Source organism: Acomys minous (genome assembly GCF_964271855.1).
Source record: "Acomys minous genome assembly, chromosome: 19".
NCBI lineage: Eukaryota > Metazoa > Chordata > Mammalia > Rodentia > Muridae > Acomys > Acomys minous.
The window spans coordinates 2,351,561-2,375,891 of record NC_140499.1 but is presented as its reverse complement, the minus strand read 5'-3'; the positions used below and the strand labels follow the sequence as shown (position 1 = coordinate 2,375,891).

At 42.3% G+C, this 24,331-nt stretch overlaps 1 long non-coding RNA gene across 1 annotated transcript; it reads left to right on the top strand.

The window, feature by feature from the left end:
* The first annotated feature begins 906 nt into the window (after window positions 1-906).
* Window positions 907-22,692, top strand: LOC311590131. The gene is made up of 4 exons (XR_014776776.1): window positions 907-1,003; window positions 1,490-1,618; window positions 8,663-8,800; window positions 22,556-22,692. It is a non-coding gene; the product is annotated as an uncharacterized lncRNA (long non-coding RNA).
* Window positions 22,693-24,331: the final 1,639 nt, after the last annotated feature.

Sequence of the window (24,331 nt, the reverse complement as noted above, 5' to 3'; positions counted from 1 at the left end):
TGCCTGGAACACCAACTCCTAAGGCAAGGACTATTTGCCTCTGTGCTAACTTGGGACAAGGCCCAACCCCTAGAGAACACCCTGTGCCTCTAATGACTCTGAGGATAGCTCTGCCAGCGTAAGAGACTGGACTTGGCTCTATACCCAGTGTTTTGTCAATTGCAGATCTTTACAATGCTGGTGTTTACTTTTCTACAGCAGATAAGCCTAAGGTGTTCTACTTAAGGAAATGTTCTTCTCTGAAAAATTATGTGTGTCCTATAAACCCCTCCCTGGGAGGAGGACAAGGAGTATGCCCAGCTCCACGATCTGGCCAGACAATATTGTGTAGCCTGGTAAGGCCAGTCAGCTCTACCTTCAAAGACTCAAGTTCAGCAGAGGTTAAGAGGCCTTTCATCTGGTCATTCATTCACCAGGGAAAGCTGGATACTATCTCATGGACATGGTTCTGTGAAATCAGACAAACTCATTGCACTTTACAGCTGGGTAAATGATATACTCCAAGTGTGAGAGATAAAGTTATATTTTAACTTACAGATCTCTGTGCTTAAGAGATCTGTAAAACAAAAATGTCTCTATCCTGTAGGCTCTACTTGCCCAAGCATTCCTGCAATGCTGAGGCCTATTGTTCATGCAAAATAACAAGGCATGAAAATGGTTTCTTTTTTTTAAAAAACAAGGTTGTTTGCCCCAACGTGCTTGATCACACATAGGTAGGAGGTACATAGGCAGGATATATGCTTGCCCCCATTTGGACGAAGGCAGGAAGTACATAGCATCATGGGTTTTGCCTTTATAACCACCAGACTAACATAATTTGAGGTCATTCTCTGGAAATCCTGCATGTGGACCTGGCCAGTGTCCATAGTCCTGGCCAACATTTAATAACACTTACTTCAACTTTGGCTCAAAAAATGTGGTAATAGCCTTATTACCCGACTGGATCAACACAAAGGCTCAAAGGAGTTAATCCAGAGCCAGGCTTCAATGCTGATAGTCTGAGGTAAGGAACTGAGATATTCGTTTCTGTTTGAAACTGGCAAGTGTCTAGTGTGAGTAGGACAAAAAGGTGCAGAGGTCCCTACACTGCACTTGAAGTCTCTGGAGAGGCCTGCATCTACCTCCTTAGACTCATTAAGTTAGATGTTAGGGCTGGGCATATAGCTCATTAGAAAGAGTGCTTGCTTAGCATTGATGAGGCTCTGGGATTAGTCTCTGTACCATATAAGCAAGGAATAGTAGTGCATGCTTGTGATCCTGTGTTCATGGTTCTCAGATATGTAGTTGGAGGTCATCTTTTTTCAATAAAATAAAAACCAAAACCAAAACTTTACAGAGATTGCTAGAATGTTTTCCAGTTTGATTCATTTTCCAAGGTTTGTTTGTTTGTTTGTTTTTTACTGTCCAACTAATGAAACTATTTTATGTTGATAGTTTAAGGTGATTGGATTTAGTGATATATCTTATTTTATTTTTTTTTTACCTTAAGGTTGTCGGACTTCCTCCTGGTATAGTGACTCACAGTGGGCAATGGCACCAGGCTCAATTCATTGCCAGTCAGGGGATCACAAGTGAACACCTTATATTCTCCAGGATGGTTGCTTGGCTGGTTTGTTCAGTAGGTGACAGGTCTTAAATGATATTTTCATCTTACGTTGGACTTATCAGGATATGATCTCATTGCAATTGAATAGCGTCTGTAATTGTTTTGAAAATACTATTAGCTATGGATTCCTGAAGCCTTAATCTGTGCTAATTTATTTACATATGTTGCCTGTTTAAGTCTTAACATGTTAACATCCAGTGGTCTTATTCTGTGAGAATCAGCAAAAAGCACTGACGTCGAATAGCCGAAAAGCCAGAATCATTATTCTCTTTCTGTCTCTTTGTTTCCGTCTCTCTCTCTCTCTTTCCGTCTCTGTCTCTCTGTCTTTGTCTCTCTGTCTCCGTTTCTGTCTCTCTGTCTCTGTCTCTCTGTCTCTCTGTGTGTGTGCTTGGGTGTACTTATACAGAGCCTGGCTTAGGGTGTGTCCCTTTGTTGGTTTCAGTTGACTTGATATAGTTAGTGTCTATCACTGAGCCAGAAGCTTACCATTTAGATGATTTGGCTGCCAGTGAACTCTCAGAATCTGCCGTCTCTGCCCACACCCGACTCCCAGCTTATAGGCGGGAGCAGCCAGGCCCAGCTTTTTACTTGCATTTTGTAGACTCAAACTTAGGTTTTCATGCTTTCAGAGCAAGACCTCTTACTCACTGAGCCATCTCCCCAGCCCCTGAGAGTGGTTATGCACACTAAGGAGTACCTGCTACTACTGCTCTGACTTAGGAATTCTGCCTTCTGGAGAGCAGTGTGTGCCGTCAGTCATTTTCCTGGTTTGCTGTGAAGGTAAAATGCAACCATTATCGTTTTACTGATAGAAAGCGGTAGTGGGCCAAGGGCTCACTTTTCTTCCTTGAAAAGATTCTGCAGATTCTTATGGAAATTGAGAGTGCAGGGAATAAGAATAACTGAATTTTGAGTCATCTTTGGTAAGCAGTGTGTCAAATTTTAAATGGCAAGAAGCTAGCTGGGGAAGAACTTGATATTTTTAGAAATTGAAATTTATTTTAGCCAAACAAGTAAAGAGCATGTGTTCCATTTCCACTGCTGCTGAGATCCTTCAGATGCACTTCTTCTAGTGTGTTTTAAAGAAGAAACTACTTAATGAAACTTACTCTTTTATAGAATAAGTAAAAAGACAATTGAGTTGTACTCGGAATAAATTAATAAAATAAAAAAAAATAGAATAAGTAAAAAAGGTTAATAAAGAGGAAACAAAAAGAAAGCTGTTACTGACATTAAAAACTATGAAAGTATTTTATTTTGCTTCACATTTACTTGTTTCGTGTATGTGTGTGGGCTCCTGTTGGCTGTAACACCTGAGGAAAGGTCAGGGGACATCTTATAGCAGTATTTGTTTTCTTCCACTATGTGGGTCCTCCATATCAGGATGACCTGTTATCTAATAAATCATCTTGCCAGCCCTGCTCTGATGTTTTAAAAATTAACTCAAACTCTTTATTCAAGTAATAATGAATAAATAAGTTTGATTTATTATTATTATTATTATTATTATTATTATTATTATTATTATTATTTATTGTTTTTCGAGACAGGGTCTCTCTGTGTTAGCCTTGGCTGTCCTGGACTCACTTTGTAGACCAGGCTGGCCTCAAACTCACAGCGATCCGCCTGCCTCTGCCTCCTGAGTGCTGGGATTAAAGGCGTGTGCCACCACACCGGGCTGATTTATTATTTATTTAGAATGGCACCACCAGAAATTTCTGTAGTTAATGCTGAATAGACTTGCATCTATCTTTCCAGGTAGACATTTAACTAGATGGAATATATAAAAAAATGTCATCATAATATAAATGTCATGTCGCTGTTGGTAGACTACTTGCCGGGCATGAACAAAGTCCTAGGTTTTATCTTTTGCACCACATATACCACATATGGAAGTACACGCATGTAATACCAGCACTCTGAAGATGGAGGAAGGAAGATCAGAAGTTCAAGGCCATCTTTAGCTACATAGGCCTTCATGAGACTTTGTCTCAAAAGGAGGAAAAAATACCGAGATAACAAAAACAACAACAAAACCATTGAATTTAAAGAAGAAAAAAATCAAATGAAATGCAACTAACAGAACTGAGCTTCAAAAGTTCTTTTTGTCTTTGACTCAGGGATACACTACTTATACTGACTTGATCATTAGCAGCTGTCTGTATTTGTCAAAATATCTCACCATACGTATACATTTATACAAGTAAACATGAAGATGTAAGGCAGTTTCTTCTTTAGAAGTACTCCCTCCAGTAGCCCTCCAATGCTGTATAAAAGGCTGTGACAAACACTGAGAGGTATTTTCTTCAGGTTTAGGTGATATAGAATGAGGACACTGGCATGTTCCCTGACCCCTCCCCTCTTGTTTGCTGTTGTGTTCTTGTGTTAGATTCAACTTGCTGGGACAAATGTCTGGGATCTGGTAGTTTTGGAGGTTGCATCCCATGATCAGGCTGCCCCATTGCTTTAGGCATTTAGGAGAGTACCCCGGGCCCCCCCCCCTCCCCCTAGAGCCAGAAACAAAAGCAGAAAGAGGAAGGGGCTGCAACTCCACACTCATTGCCAGGGCCTGCCTTCAGGACCTGAAGATTTTCCCTGAGGTCCCCCACCTTTCAAAGGTTCTATCCCTTCCTAGTAGGCACAAGAAGGGAGTCCAGCCTTAGCAGAAAGAACACTGTGGGGCATTTGAGATAGAAAATACAGCACTTCCTCCCCACTTCTTTCTTGAATCAGGGTTTCAGGAATCTCTCTCTGACGTGCCTCAAACTCTCTATGTAGTTGAGAATGACATTGAACTTCTTATCCTCCTGCCATTGCCTTCCGAATCTGGGATCATAGGTGAGGACTACCATTCCTGGTTTATGCAATGTTGGAGATAGAGCTCAGAGCTTTGTGCCTGCCATGAACTAAGCAAACACTCCATCGAATGAGCTACACAATTATTCTCTTCAAATTGCCCGTATTTATAGTGCTAACCTGCAGCCATTGTAATTTCTACCATGTTAGTGCAATTTCCTTGAATTCACAAGCTTCCTATCAGCCTTGGCGCGGCTTCTTCTGTCATCTTCACTATGTTTTCTCTCTTATCTGCTTAGGTTTCCCAGAAGGTCACATTGCCCCTATCCTCTGGTTCCTTTATTTTGAAAAGATCTGTGCCTGTCACCATACCAGAATGATGTCCTGACTAAATGCTCCCAAGTCACAGTTTCTTTTCATTAAAGTTTTGTGGATGTTACCCCAGGGTTCCACGGTTGTATGCTAGTTACTTGGAGACCCATGAAGTCAGTTTGATTGTTTTTCTTTATCATCTTCCTCCCCACCCCCGCCCCTTTTTCAAAGCTCTTAGGTCCATGAATCAGCATTTTCCAGAGAAATAGAACTAATAGTGTGTGTGATGTTGTGTTTGTGTGTATTTTGTCATAGAGAATATAGGTATATGGTGGAAGGCAAGAACTGACTCCCACAAATTGTCCTCTGATCTTCATATAGATGCAACATAAATAAATAAAAGTTGTTGTTGTTGTCGTTGTTGTTATTATGATTATGATTATTATGATGATGATTATTATTATTATGGTTTTTTGAGACAGGGTTTCTCTGTGTAGCCTTGGCTGTCCTGGACTTGCTTTATAGATCAGGCTGGCCTCGAACTCACAGCAATCCACCTGCCTCTGCCTCCCGGGTGCTGGGATTAAAGGGTCCATGCTCACTGATTTATGCTATATCAAACAAGCTCAGATTATTCCCTCTGGGCTTCTGGTTGATTTTTTTTCTTCCAGACCTCTTTCTTCCTCTTTTCATCTTCCCATCCCTTCCTTCTTTCCTCTTTCTCTTTCTTCCCTTCCCTCCCCCTCACTATTCTTTCCTCTCCAAAACCTCTACTCCTCACTTCCCACTTTCTCCTTTTTCTTCTCTTCCTCCTTTCCCCTTTATAGCCTCCCTCAATTTGTCACTTCCTTCAACCTTCCCTTCCTCTCTCCTTTTCAGCCTGCCTGCCCCCTCTTCTTTTCTCTGGGCACAGAGTAAATATCAAGTCCTCTTGATTGCATGTGATTTCTGAGCAGGGGCTGAAGTTTCAGAATTTTTTTCCTATTTTTTACTTCCTGAAGCTTCTATGTACGGCTTTGGGGCCCTGAGTGTATGATTAAAGCCGGATGAAGCCAGTTTACTTTTGTTGGAATCTTTTTCCCCAATGGTCAGCTTTTTTTTTTTAATAGGGCATTAGCATCAGTTCTCTCCTTGTACCATTATGTTTAGTGAATCGATGCCTAAGAACATTCTTAAATCTATATTCTGTTCCACTGTTATGCGTTGAGAAAATTCTTTATTTCATCTCCTTTTATCTTTTCGGAGTTGTTAGCCTGGACTTGGAATGATAAGAGAGGTAACTAAAGAAACAGACTCATTATGTCTACTGACATTTTTTCTTTTTCAGTTAACAAGTGCTATCTCATTATAATCCAAGCAGACTATGTTTTGTAAGGGAAAGACACCTGGGCTATGGAAGGTCCTTAACCTCCAGGCCTAGCGGTCACTATCCACTACTGCAATTAGGAAAGTCACGAGGTTCTTGACTTTATTTTCCAGAGCTGTGGATGCGATCAGAGCATCTGCCATGAATTCCTCTTAGAGCTGTCCAAGACTCAAGTGAGATAAAGGAAAGGGGTTGAGCAGGATGTTGTGGTGCTAGCCTGCTGTCTCAGTCCTAGGAGGCTGACTTGGAAGATGGCAAGTTCATAGGCCAGCCTGGGCTACAACGTGAGACCCTTTGTCGTTATGACTCAAAGCAGCAAATCAAATGAACAAATGAACTAATTGGAGGCACCTGTATGTAGCACAGTGTCGAAGAGAGGGAGTGTGTCTACTCTGACAGATGTTCTTAGGTCATCTCTGCTGGGATTGCCAGGTTTAAATATTTAGGCAGCCAAAGACAGTTAACTAAATGTCGGGGGTTCCATGCCATCCCCATTGGTACACCGCACCAGCAGCCTTCCACTGAGGGGTGCCTGACAGTATCATGTTTGAATACTTTTACCATTCTTTCTGAATTTCAAGTGATTGTTTTTACTTGGATAAAGGTTTTTTTCTAAGTGTAGATATATTTCAAAAATATGTTTCAAGAGTATAAAAACTATGTTCTTGAAAGAGAGGTGTGAAAATCTGACCAAAAGGCTAAGCAAGGGCCTTGTTTATTGTACAGTTCAACCTGGAGTACTCAGACAAGACTGAAAAGTAAAATTTTATCTCTTCATTCTACAGCATTACTATTTTCTTACATTCTCTTTCAAATGTGCATATTTTATACAGCACTCATTACATGAGGCTGCATTTCATAGCTTCATAGATGCTGGGATGTAAAATAAGTTTGTTGACATCCATGATTTTGCATCCTTCATCACTCATGCTTCCAGGGTATCCTTGGTCTGTGTAGAAGTAATGCTTAGTTAAAGAGTTGTAAGAGAACCATTGCATATGGTTCTCTTCCTTACCTCCCTTCCATCCTTTTTTCCTTCCCTTCCCATCTATTTCCTTTTCTCCCCTCCCTTCCATTTCTATTTCCTTCCTTCCTTCCTCTGTAGGTTTTCTCCTCATCTCATGTAGCCCAGGGTGGCCTTGAACTCCTTATGTATCTGAGGTTCACCGAGTATCTGCTCCACCTAAGTACTATGATTATATTTGTTTGTACCACTATGCCTGGTTTATACAATGTTGGGGTTCTCTTCAAAGATTTCCTGTTTACACTGCTTCTTTTTGGGGGGTGTGGGGTGGGAGTAGGGGTTGTCACAGAAGCCTTCCATGTCCCTCTTTCTCAACTGTGCGTCTTCAATCATCATTATCACTGCATGGCTTCAGGCTGCAGCATAGACTACAGATATCTGCATGGCCTCAGTGGGAACATGGACCACAGATAGCAACACAGACCTGGCTACAGTAGAACTACAGACCCAGACATGGCCCTTTGTGGCAATATTGGCCTGGATACCACTATGGCCTCAGGTGGCAGCACAGACCACTCACATCAGCCTGGTCCTCACCACTGTCATGTCTCCAGGTTTGCTACTCTCCACAGTGCTTGTATGGCTTTGTTTTTTTGTGAAGAGAATGTAGTCTTACCTTAGTCTGGGCCTAAGGTGAAAACCGTCTTGGAATGCTTGACCCCACTGAGGCTTTATTTCTACAAACTGATAAACATCTTAGTGTAGACTCAGAGGGAGGAAGTATTAGCCCAAGACAGAAGACAGGGGCCAGAGATTGTGGCTGGGGTATTGTATTGTAAAAATGACCACTGACTTGGGAGAGGAAGATTGGGAAACCAGAGAGGAAGATTGGAGAATGAGAGAGGGAGATCCGAAGTTCCTGCCCACGGAGTCTGGAGTTTCATGATTTGTGGCATCGGTCTCAGTAGATACCTCCAAATTCAGTCCACAGATGATGTGGCTTCTTCAACGGATAGATGACCTGCTGGACACCTGAGGAAAACACCAGGGGCAGTGCCCCACGGAACTGGTACCCAGAAGGTTTCATTCTTGTTCCCCTTAATCTCTTTTTCCTCCTATTTAGGGTAGTTGGGTTGTAAGGGAGGTTCATGCCTTTAATGAATCCCTAATAAGGTAGAATTGTTAAGGAATTGGAGCCAACAAATTGGGGCCCAACTAAATTCAGGTATTCACACCCTTAAAAATCATATTTTATCATAGTCTGGTGGGGGAGGGGGTGAACAGCTCCCTGAAAGCGCCGGTGGCCCAGAACATCTCACAGATGCTGCTCTTAACTGCCTGAGGGCTCAACTCTTACAAAGCAGAGATGGCTACAGACACATGGCCAGTTGGGGAGGTAGAACTAGGAGGCTGGCAGTCTTCTAAACTGGCCTGGGAAATGGAGTTAACCTCCTAAAAATAAAATAAAGAAAAATAAAAGCTGCTATGGTCCCTTTCCAAGGCGCCATGGCAGAAGGCTCCTGGATCTTTTTTTGGCTTTGTTTTGATGGTTATGAATTTGTTTGCAATGGGCTTAGTAATAGTCATACTTCTCCATACTCTTTTTTAAAAAATTCAGGAAGAAAGACAAAGAGCCAAGAGATGTGAGGCTATGTAACTGGCCACAAGAGAGGAAGAAGGAAGGCTGCCCTGGCTTAGGTGGAAGAGAAGCACATGGCCTGTGTGGATGAAGATTTGGCCCAGATGAAGAACATTAGTAAGTATATGGGGTTATGGATGGGAGGTACCTTGATAGAAATTATTAGAACCAGATGGCATAGGATTGGGACAGGTATTCCATACCTGCCCCACTATGGGAAGTAGTTTAGGAGATTAATATCTGCCCTGCCCCAGGCTAACTAAGGCTATTTTAAAATATTACAGGTGTCTGTGTCCTGATTGACTGCTAGTGGGTTCGAAAATACTGTTGTAATAATAATTATAGGCCTAACAATAACATTATTAGGCCATACGGGTAAATTAACCACAATTTTTCTATCTTTCCCATCTTCCCATCCCATATTTGTTCATCTTAGTGGCTTCCACTACTCAAACCAGGAAACAGGGCAGCCTGTGTTCATTCTTTTATATTCACTTAGCTTACTTCAATCATAAGTCTATGACATGATGCTTGTTAGGGAACTGTGGCTTTCAATCATCACATCTGTATATATCAGTTTGAGGTGGAATGCTGCCACAGTCTGAGACTAAATGTACACTCAAACAATAGAAGATCAAATATTCTAAGGCTTGGTCCTGCAATGTCCCAAGTCGTACCTGTGTTAATAAAATAGTCTTTTCAGTTCACTATGAAACAGCACTTACATTTCTAAGTTACTCTCGGGAACCATACTCTGAAATTTGTAGCCAAGTTCTGCAATAAATATTGACTGTTTTTAGAATTCTTGTTATTTAGAAACAAATTTATCCTACTCCTCAGAAATATAACTGGTATAGATGAGCTTTCTTTAACCCTTATGTATATAATCATTTTTAAGTTGGATGCAGAGATTGAAAATGCAGCCTTAGACTGGAACACATTAGAAGTTAGGAACCCACATACAATTTACTACACGGTTTCCTCCACTATTAGCATGAAAAGAAAAACCAGCAGGAAAGACACCTGTCTGGAGAGTTACAGTGAGCCCCCAGTTGATTTGGCTCCATGTGTGAATGCAGTGCACAATTCTCGGGTTGTCTGCATGTGTGGGCACAGTGCACAACTCTTGGTTGTCTGGCTGCATGTGTGGGCACAGTGCACAACTCTTGGGTTGTCTGGCTGCATGTGTTGGTGCAGTGCACAACTCTCGGGTTGCCTTGACTCTTCCAGAACACAAAAGCAGCCAGTGCATACTAAGGAAAGCCAGCTAGATGCTCCACATGCACCTCTATCTATGGGAAAATGTAGATTAATGGTTAGGCTTGCTGAGATACACACATTATTATTCTCAAACTTTCCCCTCAAGCCCTACACAGGGTCTTGTGTATCCCATAGCCACCCAACATTTACATGGGGTCTGAGCATCTCAATGGTGGTCCTCTTGCTAATTGAGCAAAAGCCTTTTAAAAACCTGAGCCATAGTCTCAGCCGGTAGACACATTTCAGTTTTTTTTTTTTTAAAATTTATTTTAGTTGTTTTCTTGCTATTGAGTTCTTCTTCAAATTTCTCTGATCCATGGGCATGAGTATTTCTCCTTAATCCAGCATTCTTTCCTTCCTCCCAGCCACATTCTGTAGTCCCTGTGTGAGGAGGCATGATGCACCTTTTCTGGATTTATGCTTCTTTCACTGTCAGTTATTTTCTTTCCAAGATTATTTCAGTTTCTGGTTTTGTTGCTGGAGACATTATTGGATTTTGCATATTGATTTTATATCCTGCAATCTTCTCAAACTCATTTATGATTGCTTGTACCTTTCTGTTTTCTACATAGATGGTCTCTTTTTTGTTTGTTTGTTTGTTTTTTGAGACAGGGTTTCTCTGTGTAGCCTTGGCTGTCCTGGACTCACTTTGTAGACCAGGCTAGCCTCGAACTCACAGAGATCTGCTTGCCTTTGCCTCCTGATTGCTGGGATTAAAGGCATGTGCCACCATACCTGGCCCATAGATGATCTTTTAATAAAGACAGATTCATTTTCCTTGTTTTGATGTCTTTGGTTTTTACTGGCTTCAGCTAACTTTCTCACTTGCCTGAGGCAGTAACCTCTTAGCTGAGTGGCAGGCCTGTCCTCCAGGAGACCCTTAGAGCCCACCTCTTTGCTTTCTGATCATTTGCCCTAGATGCCCCAATTCTCTGTGTAGCCTTGGCTGTCCTGAACTCACTTTGTAGACCAGGCTGGCCTTGAACTCACAGCAATCTACCTGTCTCTGCTTCCCAAGTGCTGGGATTAAAGGCATGTGCCACCATGCCTGGCTCGATGGGCCAATTCTTAATAACAATATTTTCAAAGTTATTTTGTGTATGGATTGAGTAGAAAGGAAGCTCATGTATGCGTGCCACAGGAGCATGTGGAGGTCAGAGGACAGCCTGTGGGAGGCAGGGCTTCCTTCCACCAACTGTCAGGCTGGAAACGCCTACACCACATGAGCAATTTCTCTAGCCCATTTGTTTGATTCCCCCCCCCCCCAGGACGAAGGGTGTGTTCAGTTATTATTACTTTATTTTGTCTAGAGTTAGAAGTCTGTTCAGAGTTATTGAGACTAACTGGGACTATAGTAGACCATGTAAATCTGAAGGATGTCTCAGAGGCTCCATGCAACTTGATGATTAATGAATCATGGACCATGAGAGGAGAAATACACTCCTGTGACCCATGGCTGCAGAAAAGCAGTGTCACTAAGTATCCTGAGTATAGAGAGAAGATAGGAAATTTTTTCTCCCTTTGGACTTGGCCTCCAGGTCCTCCAGTATAGATAATAGGCTTTACTGTCTGTAATGAAGTTACCTGAAAAGAAGCAACTTGAGGGGAAAGGTTGATCTTGGCTCATGGAGGAGACAATCCATCATGGTGGAAAGGCTTAAAGGCAGGAGAGCAAGAGGCTGGCCGCACAGTGTCCACAGTTAGGACTCAGCAATGAATGTTGCGGTTCAGATGACTTTCTCTGGTTTTCCTTTTATTAAGTCCCTAAGGGCCGTAGCCTATTAAATGGAGCTGTTTTTCCCTCCTCAGAAAGTAACCTCACATACATAACCTGGAGTATATCTCCTACACCACTCTGAATCCAGTCAAATTGAAATTAAAAATTGTCCTAATTTGTTTATATTGTCTTCTTAACACACCTTATAGTCATCTGACAGGAAAACCTGAACTGCGGAGTGGCCTAGATCAGGTTGGCTTCTGGATATTTTTGTGAGGGATTGTCTTGATTGTTTTAATTGATGTAGGATGTGGGCAGTACCATTTTCTGGACAAGTGGTCCTGAGCTATATGAGAAAGTTAAGAAGTATAAGCCTGAAAGAGAGTGAGCCAGAGAACACAAAGAACAACAAGCAGCATCCCTCCAAAGTGTCTGCTTCTTAGCCCATGCTTGAGTTCCTGGCTTCCCTCAAGAATGGACTGTGACCTCAAGTGTAAGTTAAATAATGCCTTTCCTCACTAGAATTACCTTTGGCCAGAGTGTTTTATCACAGCAATAGGATGAAACTAGAACAAAGATTAGCCATAGTACTGAGAGGCAGATAGACACAGACTTGTACTGGTGAGAGGGCTCAATAGAATGATAGACTCTGGAAAATCTTCCTAGAAAGGACTGTGCAAGTGACAAATGACTGTTCACTTTAATTTTAAAGAATATCAAACATAAGTAAATCCATAATGGAAACAATCATTCAGCCTAAATGAGTGCCTTCTATGCTCATTTGTGTGTTCATGTACATGCATGTTTGTAGTTTGTGGACAGAGGACAGTGTCAAGTGTCATCTGCAGGAACACATGTTTGGAAGAAGTTTCTCATTGGCCTGAAACTTATTAATTAGCTAGACGGCCTGGCCACACAGCCACAGGGCACTTCCTGTCTCTACCTCCTCAGTGTAGGGGTTACAAACAATTGCCACTAAGCCTGGCATTTTTACAGGCACTCTGTGGATCCAACTCAGATCCTTGTGATGCAGCAAGCAAGGTCCTTATGGAAGCCCCTTCCCAAACCCTAGGAGAGTCGACCTATGTTACTCCTGCCATTCCTTACCACAGCCACTCTGTGCAGCCCTTTCTTTTCTCCAAAAAAATTCACATTGACCTAAAACAAAAACCTAAAGATTTTAATCCTAAAGACCACTGTTTTGTAATAAGCCATAATATCTATCCTGTGGTCATGTACCCCTAATTATGTCTTAGCATTTATTGTAATAAAATGAGTAAATTGTAATGTGTTGTTCCTTTCCAAGTTTCTAAAATTACATTTTTTTTTTTTGTTTTTGTTTTTTTTGGTTTTTCGAGACAGGGTTTCTCTGTGTAGCCTTGGTTGTCCTGGACTCACTTTGTAGACCAGGCTGGCTAAAATTACATTTTTAACCTTTTAAATTTAAAATTAACATTTTAACATATTAAAAATATAAATATATAATTTAATATAAAAATTAACTTTTATAAGAGCAGTTTGTGAAAGCGGCAGTTTGTGAAATTCTTTGATACCTCATATAGCTCCTGAACTCAGTCGAACTAAAAAACAAAACAAAACTGTTATTAATATGAGTCTTTTTGTATTAGTCAAAGCTTGGCTGAAGTTGAAACTCTTAGTACCAATAAATTCTTACTCTCAGTATTACGTATTTCTCCAGTCAGTGGTTTGGAACTTGTGTCAAGAAGATGAAAAAACATAGGAAATAACTTATTCACATAAAATAACGTTCAACAATTTATGCAGCATTAGATTTGCATTTAGAGTTCTCAAGAACTCAGATTTGTACATTTATATTATTAAAAGACAAAAGCAGGGGTTAGGGTGGCTCAGTTGGTAGAGCACTTGCCTAGTGTGCAGGAGGCCTGGGTTCCACAACCAGTACTGCAGAAACTGGGGATGGTGGTGCATGAGTCTAATCCTAGCCCTGGGGAGGTGGAGACAAGAGAGTCAGAAGTTCAAGGTAATTCTTGACTATGTAGAGTTTTAGGCCAGCCTTGCCTACGTGAAGAGCTTTCTTTCACAGCAAACACTAAAGAGGAGCCAAAGGCAGAGGAACAGGAGATCTTTCTTCTGTCAGGCTACTCCTGACATAGTCTATCTTGATCTTGCAGCAAATGAGCATCTTTAAGACTGTTTTGTTTTTTTAGAGATGTAGAAAACTGAATCAGGAGAAAGACATAGAGTCAATACTAGATAGCAATGCTTAGGTTAGTAACTTCCAGAGTTACCAACTCAGGGTCATGTGTTAGAGTATTATTTCTGTGAAGAGACACCATGACTACAGCAATCCTTACAAAGGAAAACATTTAATTGGCTCTATCTTACAATTTAAAGGATTGATCCATTGTCGTCACACTGGGAAGCATGGCAGCATGCACACAGACATGGTGCTGGAGAGGAAGCTGAGAGCTCTACATCTTGATCACCAGGCAACAGGAGGAGAATGTGAGCCACACTGGGCCTGGGTTCAGCATCTGAGATGTGAAAAGCTGCCCCCACAGTGACACACTTCCTCCAATAAGGCTATACCTACTTTGACAAGGCCATACCCGCCCCGCCCCCATCTCTTTTCCTGTTTTGAGACAGGGTTTTTTGTTTTAGCCCTGGCTGTTCTGGACTTGTTTTGTAGGCTAAGCCAGCCTTGAACTCACAAAGGTCCACCTGCTTTTGCCTTCTGAGTACTCAGATTAAAGGTGTGCGCCACCATGCCCAGCTAAGGCCATACCTCTTGATAGTGCCACTTCTTATGAATGTATGGGGCCTCTTTTCTTTCAGACCACCATAGGTAATGGCAAAGTTTGGGTTTGGGCCTGAGGGACAATAGGAAGCTATGAAATAGTTAATAGGATATGAGACTATGTGGTGGGTAATACAATATTTGGGCATAGAAGAGATATATCAAGATAAAAGTGCTGGAGTGCCATTTGAAAAGCACAATACGGACGGGGAGGCGCCTCAGCCAGTGTGTGCTGTGCTTGCCTTGTAAGCATGAAGACCTCAGTTTGATTCCTAATACCCATGTGAGGCCTGGCTGTGGTGGTGTGCACTCCCAGGGCTGGAGAGGAAGAGTCAGAAAGATCATTCCATTTGCTGCTCAGCCTGACTGTCCAAAAGTGAGTAGTAAGCTTCAGTTCTAGTGGGATTCTGCCTCCAAAACTAAGGTGGCAATCAATAAAGGAAGACACTGGACTTTGACCACTGGCTCCACAAGAGGATATGCTTATGCAAGAATGTGTGTGTATGTGGTGTGTGTGTGTGTGTGTGTGTGTGTGTGTGTGTGTGTGTATGTGTGTGTGTGTGTATGTGTGAGGGTGTGGGTGTGGGTGTGTGGGTGTGTGCGCACCCACACACATGCATGCATGCGTGCACTGAAAACATGAAAAAAACAAACAAATAAAGGGACATTATGCAGCTTATTTTTTGCTCATCATAAAATACTGTTATACTGTTAAAGATTATAGCCTAAGTAGATGAGTCAAGAAATGGAAAAGAAATTGTGGAAAAGGTACATGGTTATTGTTAGTCACTTTAGTTCTTAAAATAGAATTGGAAAGCACTTGGACTGCAGCTTATTTGCATTTTATAGACGAGACAAAGCTCTAGGAAGTGCATATAGGAACCTGCCTGAATTCTCATTGTTGGTCAGTAAAAGCTGCAAACCTTGCCTGATACTTTTGGTATTGTCAGGGGCATGCATATTTTTATGCACACCAATTTATATTTTCTTGCCTTTCCCTCTACCATGTGCTCCTTTTCCTCTTCAAAAGCCCTACCCCCAGGCTGTGCTTAGAAGCATAGCAGGAGCAGGCAGAAGGGAGAAGACTCATTGAGGCTTGGAATGAATGGTCGTTTCTAGCCTGTCCTTCAAGTCGTGGAGACCTACCCCAGTCTCCTTGCAACCTCCAGGGAACCTGGGGATGAGTGAACACAGTGTGCTCGGAGAGGCCGATGTCATACTCTGGGGCTCTTTGCCCCAGCAAAGAAGTCTGTGCCAAGGCTGGCAGGAGTAAGCAGAGCTGCCTGACCTTACAGCTCAAATGACAGGCTGGTGTGGAGGGCTTGCTGTGAAGACAAGAGGACTCAGTCTAAGTGGTATGCTCTGGGTAAGCCCCCAGGTGGGGGTGTAGGCTGGGGGGCCGTGGTGGCCGTACTTGCATGCCACTGTAAGGTCCAGGAAGACTAAGGACATGTACTCAAATATATTTTGCCTTTGGGATGAAATCAAATATTGTGACATCTTTCATAAATGCTTGTTTGTAGAGTAAAAGTCACATCTCCAACTTCTGTGTTTGCTTGAGGCATAAAAGGGAAAAGTGGGGCACCTGTGATGTTAGGAGTATGAACTCCATGTTACCAGCCTAACACAGGGAAGAATGGCCTTTTGTGCTTGACATGATTTTAGGTTATCATTGGGATGTGCCAGCCGCTGAATAGCTTAGCTGTTTAGAAGAGTGTTAATGCGCCCAAGGTCAGGGTTCTCGTTTCCATACAGTCAAATACACTTAGTGCGAGAGCCCTTCAGCCCCATGCCCACAGAGAGGCTCTAATCCACACAAACTCAGCCAGTGGAGCCAGGCGAGAGGCAGAGAATGAATCAGCACAAAGCCAGACTGCAGGCAAAAACTCAGAGTGGTCTTGCTTGACAGCCCCGAGATGGAGTGGAGTGCTTATGAAAAAAGCACATGCCAGGCACAGCAGCCCATTCACACGCCTATGGAGCTCAAACCACCAGCTGCCAGGCCTTCTGACAGGCTAAGGCTTACGTCATTCGTCATTCATTGGTCAGGTGCCCCTCTGTAGTGAAGACCTCACCAACGGCTTACTCCTATTGTGGTACAATTTATTAAACGAATACAGAGGTTTATTTGGCTTATTTTAAAGCGCCCAGTATCAGACCTAGGGGCAAGTGCTCTGCCACTGAACTCAAATACCTAGTCCCCTGATAATATAGATTTTTAAGAAGCATGTTTAAAATCTGAAAAAGTGGGGCAGGAAAGACGGCCACTGGTTAAAAAGCTAGTTCACTTTCTAGCAGCTGGGTTTGAATCCCCAGGACCCACATTGAAACTGGATATGGTGGTGTGCATATGGGACTCTAGTGCTGGGGGAGGAAAGATGCCTCTATGTGAGCTAGTCACACAGTAAGCTACAGGCTCAAGGAAAGACCCTGTCTCAATAAAAGGTGGCGAGCAACAGAGACTAACAAATGTTGGTCTCAAGCTTACACACACACATACACACACACACACACACACACACACACACACACACACACACACACACACGTGTGCACTGAGGTGCAGAATTGTGGAGGGTGATCTGAATCAAATAAACTTGTCTGGTAGAAGGATGGAGACTGGGTTATTGAACCACGAAGACACCACATATTTTCTTACATGGTCATATTGTTTTAAGGACAGTGTCTCTGCTGGACTGTGTTACTATGTTACTATGATTTACTCTTTTACTTCCTGGGCCAAGCAGAGACCATGGCCTGAGAATATTATATTTCCAGCCTGTACCTAGCAATCAGAAGGGAGTGACTCACTCTGCCTAGATTTGTCAAAGAAAATTACATGGGAACAGGCTTATTCAGGATGAATAAGGACAGAAGGCCTGGCTGATGGTAATTACCTCAAGCAAGAAGCAGTTTTGTCTGTGGAGTGTTTGGGGCACTAATAGTTTTTGTTCTTGAAAATCCTCCTATTTGATATTACTGAAAACTGTCACAATTTTGAATTCCTTGCAGCAGTTTTATTTTTAATTAACTTTTGAAAACCCTTGCTTCATGCATATCTACACAGCAAAGTGGTCCTGAACCATTTTTTCCCACAAAAGATTATGTTCTTGACATTTCTTCGAACAATTATTTCATCAAATGCTTGAAATAACAAAAGAGACTATGACAAAAACAAAGCAGTTGCCTAACATTTCGACCAAGGCTTTTATCGTGAATAGACAAATAATGGGGATTATTATTGTTATGATTTTTAGTTGTTTCAGGTAGAATAACCTATTTTTCAAATAATAGCAAAATTAAATGGTTTCTTCTCCTTGACTGATAATCAGACCCAACCAATTTCATATCTTATGGAAGAATATGCAGTTTTCTACTCTGAGGAGAATATAATGAACAAAAGTAGACTCTCTTTATTGAACATTTATTATGCATGTAGAAATTTTAGATGAGGATTTGGGAAGCATGTTTTGGGATTGTCTTCCTACTTACAGTCTGTAAGTATAGAGACAGATTACATAACTGACTGCTTTGATTGACTGGGAGAGGTCATCTTTAGCTGGGTGTGACACATAGTGGTTCCATGCATTATATATTCTCTGGTGTAAATCACAGCGACTTTGAAGACCAGGCCAGCTCTCCACACAGCATCGTACAAAGGAGCCAAGGGGAAACACCATGGCTCCTGCTTAATTTTACACAGGATGGTCCATCAAGTCTCCTATTTTCTGCCTCACTTTAGCAGATACCAACAAAAAGGAAAGCTTGTTTTCTTTGTAGCTGTGATGTGGGATGCTAATATTTGTGAATCAGAATAAAACTTTTCTTCCATTCCTTTAACAAGATTATAAACATTTGAAAAAACAAGTTTTCCAAGGAAATGCTGAGGTGATTTGATCACCGACAAAAACAAACAAACAAACAAACCACAGTCTTGAACTTTCAATTGCCATATGTCCCCATGGAGGGAAATCACAGCTCATTTAGAGTATATGAGACACTCAGAGCAATTTTTACTCTGTGAACCATGCACTCATGCTTTGTAAATGTGCCTGTTACACAATATCTGATCTTAGGCTACAGTCTACAGTTAGTGTGTGTGTGTGTGTGTGTGTGTGTGTGTGTGTGTGTGTGTGTGTGTGCAGGTGTGAATATGTAAGGAAGTATGTCTGTGTGTATGTGTAAGGTGTATAGGATGTATGATAACAGTGTATGCAAATGTGTATGTGTGCAGGGCCATGTGCCTGTGAGCATAAAGAGGCCAAAAAGTTTCTGCTCTGTTATTCTCCACTTTATTGCCTTGAGACAGGGTCTTTCGATGAACCTGGAGCTCAGTTGGTTGCCAGCAAGCCCTAGGGAGCCTCCTGCCTCAGCTGCCCATACTGTTGGTGTTACAGGCATGTGAGGCCAAACTGGGCTTTTGCACATGGAGGCTGGAAATGTGAACTTAGGTCCTCAATGTTGTACATCGTGCACTCTTACCTGCTGAACCACCTTCCCCTGTGTATAGTTTTTAAATAAAACCATGTTAGTATTTTCTTTTATAATTATGTATTTTAAAAATGAAAACTGCAGCCAGGTATGGTGGTGCATGCCTTTAATCCCAGCATTTGGGAGGCAGAGGCAGGCAGAGCGCTGTAAATTCAAGGCCAGCCTGGTCTACACATCGAGTCCAGGACAGCTAAGGCTAACACAGAGGGACCCTGTATTTCTTGAAAAACCAAAACCAAAACCAAAACAAAAAAAAAAAAGGAAAAGAAAACTGCAATTAATTAAACTTATTTTTATACATGCTGATTACAAGATAGGGAAATATATAAAAGCATGTAGCAATGAAAAGTCATCCAAGAATGTTTTCTTCCTTGTCTACAATTTGCAAAGTGAATTCAATGTGGAGTTGCATTTGTTACAGTGGTTTAAAGACAAGAGAGTCCTTCTAAATTGATCATATGTCCTAGGCCACTGGTTAGATAGCAATCAGGACAGCTTTGTAACAAATAACTTCTCAGGGCAGGCTAATGACAATGTTATTTTCAAACACACACACACACACACACACACACACACACACAACACACACACACACACACACACACACACACACACACACACACACACACACACACGGGCCGGGAAAAGAAGAGAGAGAGAGAGAGAGAGAGAGAGAGAGAGAGAGAGAGAGAGAGAGAGAGAGAGAGAGAGAGAATTCAATGACTACATCCTGTCTTGCCTTCTGGGTTAGGCCTTAGCTTCTTTTCCCATATCTGAATAAGATATCCCTTTATCTGGACAGGGTGGCCCCTCTCAGGTTCAATCTGTGAAATTGCTATGTTGTATTCTAATTTCAAACATATTTACATTTTCCCTAGGAGGTGTTAAGCTCCCTAGAGGCTGAGACTGTGGTCCTCTTAGTTATCACCTCATTCTCAGATTCTAGACAGATGCCTGGCTGGTGATTATCATTCAATAAGTGATAATCTCAAAGGAATGGAATTTATTACTACTAAACAGAATGAAGGAGGCCACATTCCAAGCCAGGACACCGTCCCACCTTAGGCTCTTTCCCACTTTGCTTTCTTATCCTCCATGTTTAGCATGTCCTGGCTAATGGGCTAGTTAACCAACAACCAGAGTGGGTGACTTTAGGTAGCAAAATGCTGGGCTGTCAGAGGCCACACACCTGTGGCATTTTGGGAGAGTCATTTTGAAGCCGAAGTTATATTTTGATTCAGTCTAAAAGAATAAACCCTTACACTTTCAGTTTCAACATAACCCAGTCACACTCAGAGGCAACTGAGGGCAGTGGGCCCTTCAGTGACCTCTAGACATCAACACAGGTAAAAATCTGGTAGACAGGCCAAGCCAGGCCAGTTTCCCCACCTTTGGAGCATTATCATACTACTTCATGTTCCATTCTAAAAAGGTGGGGCAGAAAGGATGAATCTACCCAGGCTGGGTCCTGAGCTGACTCAGAATGCTCTCCCAGCCTCAGACAGATCTGTCTCATTTCAGTTAGTTTTGCTTTCACAGTTTTTCTCTGAAAAGCCATAAACATGTTCTCTTATACTGAGGCCAGTTGTTAAAAGGTTGTGTGTCAAAATGTGGTAACTACATTCTGTTGTGGTCACTGGGGTTTGATGGTGTTGCGCTGAGATGTGACAAACACAGGCAAGCGTTTGGGGGAAAACAGCTCAGTTTCTGTTCTAGATGGAAATTTAGTAAGACTTCCTCAGGCAAGGGAGGAATTTGAGGTTGGACATTCTGGAGGTATCCAGGCAGACTGGGGCTTTGTGGCGGGAACATTCACCTTGAACTATCAGGCCCTCCTCAATCTAGGGTACAGAGGACCTACAGCTTCCTGTTCTTTCTTCCTCAGCACTTACCAAGGCTATAATTAGACTAGTTGTGGGTTGCTTGTCCAACTCTCATTAGACAAAAGCCATGTACTTTCTTACCTCATTTAGTTCTGCACAAAATTTGAGAAGTAATAAATATGCATTTCGTGCTTTTAATAAGCAAATAAGTCTTAATTTTTAAAAGGGACTGATATATTTCTTGAGTGGATGAATACTTGGAGAAATGAGTTACTCTGAGCCCACTGCAGGCATCCTTGCAGAGACTGAGGTAGTAGGGCCTCTCTATTGATGAGGAAGGCTAGAGTAGAATTATCAACTGAATGTGGGCCTCAATTCTAGACATTGAAAGTCCTGGGCCAAAGTGCTTCAGTAACTTCTGATTATGGGAGTAGGATCCAGGGCTATGAGTTAGGACTGAGCAGCTCTGTTCAAGAAACTGAATGGCATGGGTGAGTCTTGGGTCTGTGTTTGCTGGGGGTAAATCAAGGCTGACCCAATGTGTTTTGTTATATCATGTACATCTCATTTCATTTCTTTTGGTTGTTGTTGTTGTTGCTCAGAAGGTGATCACAGTTCTTTTTTGGAGTTAGCGTCTAAACATATTTTACTGAAACCTTGCCTTTTATCCTTGGCTCACAAATCCATTTAGATCTAAGGCACTGGGAGTTAGAGTGAATGAAGAGCTTTTTAAATTCTTTTTCTAAATGCTTTGGTTCAGCACAGGTTGTGATATCTGAAGTGGGAATGCCAGCAGTCAGCTCATTAGTTAAAGGCATTTGCTGCCTAACAACCCGAGCTTGATTCCTAGGGCCTGTACGGTAAGAGAGAACTGGCTCCTGCCAGTTGTCTTCTGACCTCTCTTCATGCACATGTACAAAGTGAGAACTTTGGAGTTGGTGTACTGACCCAGAAGCATAAATGGAGAACTTAGCTTCAACCTCTTCTTCCAGTGGGGTGTGGTGGCACATGCCTTTAACCTCAGCTCTGGGGAGGCAGAGGCAGGTGGATCGCTGTGAGTTTGAGGCCAGCCTGGTCTACAAAGCGAGTCCAGGACAGGCAAGGCTACACAGAGAAAAACCCTGTCTCGAAACACCAAAACCAAAAAAAAAACCAAGCAAACAACCTCTTTTTCCAGCTTTGCTTAAACATCTCTTGAAAGGTTTCTATATCTGCTATAGGAAGCTGTAGAGACTGGTCCAGCAGGGTTCTTCTGCTATTCCTCTGCAGATGCTTCAGCCATGCTACCATGATGTTCAAGGATGCAGTGGCTCATTCAAAATGGTCTGGCCCTTGTCATGGCTGATGCACTGTCCTGGCATGCAGCATCTCTCATTCATCAATAGACCAGTTCCAGTCACATCCCCTCTCCAATAAACCTTGCTACTTCAAGCTAACCCCTGAGTGATAAAACTGTGACAATTCTAATAATAGCTACCACAGATCCTGCCTGCCGATCCGTCACTCTAACCTCTAAGCTACTTGCATCAAGGACAAATGTTTTCTGGAAAATAAGATGGTACTGCATCAGTCACAGTGACACTGTTGTTCCCTGTTGTCAGAACGTCCAATCAAAGAGCTGGAATGTCTACCATCTGCTCACTACATACCTAGTTTCAGCTTTCCTCTAATTCTTAACACAACCTGAGTCACAAAAGCAATGGGGGAAAATGGAAAAGAGAATGCAAGGCAACAGAGGGAGAGAAACAATGTAATCATGGTTGCTCTTGTTGTTACATTTCTTTTTCCTTTCTTTTTTAAAGATTTATTGTGCTTGCTTGGGCAGCACTGTGCTCACTTCGGCAGCACATATACTAAAATTGGAACGATACAGAGAAGATTAGCGTGGCCCCTGCGCAAGGATGACACGCAAATTCGTGAAGTGTTGTGTAGTTTTGAGTGGAGAGCGGGGTCTGACTTTCACATGAACTCTGGTGCCCCATATTTGGCCATGTCCCCTGGGTGGGGAGGCCTGGTGGCACTCAGAGGAAGGATAGCAGGCTACCAAGAAGAGACTTGATACCCTATGAACATATACAGGGGGAGGAGGTCCCCCTCAGTCATAGTCATAGGGGAGGGGAGTAAGGGGAAAATGGGAGGGAGGGAGGAATGGGAGGATACAAAGGATGGGATAACCACTGAGATGTAATAAGAATAAATTAATAAAACATATTTTTAAAAAGATTTATTTATTTGTATAGTACTCTGCCCCCAAGTGAGCCAGCAGTCCAGAAGAGGACGCTAGATCTCATTAGATGGTTGTAAGCCACCATGAGGTTGCAGGGAATTGAATTCAGGACCTTTGGAAAAACAGCCATCTCTCTAGGCCCTGTTACATGTTTCTTTTTCTTTTTTTTTTCTTTCTTTCTTTTTAAAAAAGATCTATTTATTTATTACATACAGTATACTGCCTGCATGTGTGCCTACACAGCAGATCTCATTATAGATGGCTGTGAGCCACTATGTGGTTGCTGGGAACTGAACTCAGGACCTCTGGAAGAGCAAACAGTGCTCTTAACCACTGAGCCATCTCTCCAACCCCTTTCTTTCTTTCTTTCTTTCTTTCTTTCTTTCTTTCTTTCTTTCTTTCTGAGACAGGGTCCCTCTGTGTTATCCTTGGCTGTTCTGAACTTGCTTTGTAGACCAAGTTGTCCTCGAACTCACAGCAATCCTCCTGCCTCTGCCTCCCAAGTTCCAGCCCGTTTCTTAGTGAGAGCAGTTTGTCTTTGTGTTTCAGACTAAGTAGCAAGAGTTGTCCTGTGGGAAGTTGAGTAAGTGGGTCAAGTCCTAATTGACAGGATTTGAAGGTGAAGACAGACTGTTGAGAGAAACCTGAGCTGGAAGCCGCCCCCTGGTCACCCCCCCTCCCCCCACTGCCTTGCTCCTCAGGTGGGCTCACAGGGAGTGGAGCCTTTCCCCTGGAGCCTTCTAGCCCTTAACTCTGAAAAAGGTTTGCAGAGAGACAATCCAGGGGGAGTACTGTGTACACAGAATACATATCCACAATTGAGGGATTGCTATTCCTGACACAGGGCCATTTATTGTTCTTGATTGCATGCACACATAATTCAAATTCTCCAGTAACTTAGTCCCTCACTTCCAGCTGTGTGGTATGTATCATCTAACCATTTTTCCACTGAAATCTTGCCTCTTAATCTTTGCCCTCAGAGTCTATCTAGAGATCATGCATTCAGAGTAACTGTTACCTTCCCAAGCAGTGGTGAGGCTGGAATTTGTGGCTTGATTTGTGTTACTTATGTGTTTCGTCATGGACACAAATCTAACAGGAACTGTGAAAATAGATGGGCTCTGGCTTGACAAATCCGTAAACAGGACTCAGGAAACTGTGGTTTTAACTTTCTCTGTTTTGAAATGTTGTTTGCTTTGCTGTGTGAACAGTAGGTGAGTTAACTATGCACATTGAGATTTCTTAGCTAATGCTGTTATAAAATTAGTACTCTTGTTTGGTGTCGCTTTGGAATTTTCATGCACAAATAAAACCAAGGAGACACAACCTTCTGCTGTTGGGAGTGGGTTGA